This window comes from Tupaia chinensis, unplaced genomic scaffold (genome assembly GCF_000334495.1).
Source record: "Tupaia chinensis unplaced genomic scaffold, TupChi_1.0 Scaffold143728_1, whole genome shotgun sequence".
NCBI lineage: Eukaryota > Metazoa > Chordata > Mammalia > Scandentia > Tupaiidae > Tupaia > Tupaia belangeri.
Genome location: NW_006203577.1, coordinates 290,788 through 294,810, shown reverse-complemented (window position 1 = coordinate 294,810; position 4,023 = coordinate 290,788). Strand labels below are relative to the sequence as shown.

The 4,023-nt window shown below is 41.9% G+C and overlaps 1 protein-coding gene across 2 annotated transcripts in view; it reads left to right on the top strand.

The window, feature by feature from the left end:
• The window catches only part of GPRC5A (G protein-coupled receptor class C group 5 member A), a 34,275-nt gene that overhangs the window by 11,032 nt on the left and 19,220 nt on the right, over nt 1–4,023 (top strand). The window lies entirely within an intron of this gene.

Here is a 4,023-nt window from a genome sequence, read left to right as displayed (position 1 = left end):
TTCAGGATGGTCCTGAGACCTCCATCCGGAGCTAGCCACAGCCTACTCAGAATCAGGGGATTTGAAAGGCTTCCGTTCCTGACTTCTCTCCAGGCTGATTTTCTTGCGTGGCTTTTGTAAACACCACACCTGTTGATGGTTAGGCTGACTCCATCGCCACAGGGGGTCATTCCTGGAGGGGAATGCTTTAGCCACTTCAGATACAGTGGGCGAGGGAGCCACAGTGGGCGAGGGAGCCTCAGTGCTGAGGGTGGAGGGCAGCGCCCCACCCTGGGTCCGTGCTGTGGGCAGCTGAGAGCAGGAAGGAAGGGTGGGGTGAGCTGCTACCTGGAGATTGAGTGGCTCCTCCAATGGGATGGAGAGGCCAGTGCTCCAGGGCAGAATGGAATGAGAACTGCAGGGTTTCCTGGGAAGTTTTCCTCCTTGAGTCAGGGTTTCTCATCCAGGCTCAGGCAAGGACCTGGGCCTTAACATTCCTTATAAGGAATTCAAGTAGGCCTACTAGCAAACTCCTTTCTTGTGTTAAGGTTCTAGTCCCTCTATATCAACATGTTCCCCTTGAGAGTCTAGAGTTTTTTCGGTATTCGATTTTTTTGGTGTTAATTGAAGATAACAGTGTTAGTAAGAATTTCTTTTACTTTTCTTTTTTTTTTTTTGGAGAGGTTTTTGCTATAGTGCATGCACACTGACCAGAAAGACAGAGAGAGACAGATAGAAAGCGAGAAATCACCCCTTGGGGGCATGGCCACGCCTCAATCCCTTCTCCTCCATTCTCTCTGGATCCTGGGCACGCACGCTCTCGAGCCCAGCGTGATTTTAAGCCACCAGGTCCCATACTTGAACTGCTGTTGACTACATGGGAGTCCAGCAACATAGTCATTACGCCATCTGCTGGTCCCTTTCTTTTTTTTAAGGTTTTTGTCATAGTGTGTGTACTCTTGCTAGAGAGAGACAGAGAGGGGCAAAGTGATAAATCCTCCCCCGGGGGATGGCCATGCTGCAGTCTCTTCCATTCTCCTCTTGGGATATTGGGTATGCACCCACATTCCTGGTTTAGGACTTGAATTGTGGTCGGCCATGTGGGAGTCCAGTGCCTTATCCACCATGCCACCTGTTGGCCTCGGAATTTTTTTTTCTTTACCCATGATAGAACATGTGCAGAAACATGAGAGTGAAAGGGAGAGAGAGAGAGAGCGAGAAGTGCCCTCCCCAGGGTCTGCTAACACACGATGCCCTTCCTCTGGCCCTCTGGCTTATCAGATTTGGGCACCCGCATGTATGTCTGCAATGTTTAAGGCTAACCAGATCAGGGATTTGAACTTTAGTCACCAGGTGGTATTTGGTTTCTTTTGAGCAGAACATTATTCTGCACCACGATTGTTGCTGACCTTGAAGAAGAATTGTTCATGATTTTGTTCTTCTCATTCTGGGTCCACAGATATTTAAAAATTCAGACTGAGCTGAGAAAATGATGTGAGGATAAAGTAGACAATAGTAATTTTGCTTGAGGGTCTTTGACTTTCTTAGTAGTTCAGTGTGTTTGTTTCTATTTTCGTTCCTATTTTTATTGCTCTGTGGGCCAGAATACATATACAGATATTTCTTATTTTTCCAATTTCAGATTTTCCTTTGTGTTCTAAAATATACTCACTTTTGGTAAATATTCCATGACCACTTAAATAGAAGCAATCACTTAGAGAAGAGTTAATGAACTATGATCCATGGGCCACACATAATCCACAGCCTCTTTTTGTAAATACAGTTTTATTAGAACACAGCGATGATCATTTGTTTACGTGTTGTCCACAGCTTCCTTCATGCTACAAATATATGACCCACAAAGCCTAAACTACTTATCTGGCCCTTTGCAGACAGAGTTGCTGATCACTGACATAGAGTTTCTTAATGATGTGACTACTATTGAAGATCAAATAAGATATGAAGAGAGAATGTTTCCATTAGAGTGTCCATAGAACACTTTAACAACTTAGCATATTATTGTCATTTCATTGGCCAAGACCCAATAAAGAAATATCATCTCCTGTAACTATAGTTTTTCTTTTGCATTTCCAGTGGTTTTTGTTTTATGTATTTTGGTTCAATATTAATTTAGTGCATATAAGTTTATGATGGTATTATCAATGTGGAGTAGCCCTAATTATTATTATTTTTTTTTAGAGAGGTTTTCGCTATAGGGCACAGAGAGACAGAAAGTGAGGAATCACCCCCCTGGGGGGATGGCCACGCCGCAATCCCTTCTCCTCCATTCTCCTCTGGGGGACCCTGGGGCACGCACGCACATGCGCCCGGCGTGAGTTCTAAGCCACTGGGTCCAGGACGCGAACCGTGGTCGACTACGTGGGAGTCCAGTGACATAGCCATTACGCTAACTGCTGGTCCCAAGTAGCCCTAATTATTATAAAGCAAGCTTTTCAGTTCATTACACGTTCTTGCCTTGACTACAAGTTTGTGTGATATCAAAACTTCTGCTTCATTCTTTTTTTTCTTTTAATTGCTGCTTAATTCTTTTACCTTAAGCTATTTATCTTTGTGTCTGACACAAATATTTAATATCTATTAAATAAACATTGTCTGTCTGTTAAAAAAAAAAACCCTATCTGTTAGTGTTCTTTTTGCATTTATTTTTTATGTTTTTTCCTTCTTTTTGCTTTCAGCCTTTTCAAATACATTTGCCAAAGAGAGGTTCTTGTAGGTATAACATAGTTTAATTTAGTCTTTTCTTTCCAAATAAAAAAAATCACCATTTATGTTTATTGTAATAATAGCTGTTTGCTGTTGTTATCTAACTTTTGGATGTGTAGCCTGCTCTTCCACATCCTCTCTCACATTAGACAGTGTATATTAATATTTTTAGGTCTACAAAACAACTGAGTACATAGCAGTGCCATTACCACATATAGAAATACAGGCTTATCATGAGAGACGATTAAATTTCACTTTGGGCTTGTTAGATGGCACATAAATATGCTGTCCTCATATGTTGAAATGAAGCGTTTATTTACTTATTTTAAAAAGAATAAAAATATGATAGAGTATATGCTTATGCATAAGAGAAAGAGACAAAGATAGAGAGACAGAAAAAAGTACCCTTCATAGGTCTTTGCCACACTGTGATCCCTTTCCTCTGGTCCTCCAACCTGTCAGGATCTTGGGCACATGTACACAGGTATCTTGTGTGTTTTTAGGCCAACCAGGCTAGGGACTTGAATTGAGATTGGCATGTGGCTTCCAGCTCTACAGTCTGGTATGCTACTGACTGCCACACAGGCTGTGCTTTGAAATAAAACTGATTTATTTAAAAAATTTTTGCTATAGGGTGTGTGCACTCACTGGAGGGGGCTGGTGAAAAAGCGCTCCCTGGGGAGATGAGCACGTTACAATCCCTTCCCCTCTTGGGATTTTGAGCACACATGCACTTGTGTCCGGCATATTTTTCAAGCTTCCGAGTCTGCATTCCAACTCTAAGATTGGCCATGTAGGATCCAGCTGCCTTAACCACCATGCATGCCATCAGCTGGCCCAGAATAAAACTTAAAAAAAAGATTTAATTTTTTAGAGAATTAATTAATTAATTAATTAAAACTTGACCAGAGAGGGACAGAGTGAGAGAGAGAAAGTGAGAAGGCAAGCTGCCAGGTCTGGGACTCAAACCGCTGTCAACCACATGGGAGTCTAGCATCCTTAACCACTATGCCACCTGCCAGCCCCTATTTATTTACTTTTATTTATTATTATTATTATTTTAAAAATTTGCTATGGGGCATGTGTGCTCACCAGACATACACACACAGACACACACACACATGCAGAAAGAGAGAGAGAGAGAAAGAGAAAAAAAGAGAGAGAGAAAGTGAGCAAGCAAGCTTCCAGATCTGGGACTCGAATCATGGTCAGCTATGTGGGAAGCCAGTGCCTTAACCACCATGCTACTGGCTGACCCCAAAATAAAATTTTTTTTTTTGCGAGTTTTTTTTTTTTTTTTTTTTTTTTTTGGGGCCGGGC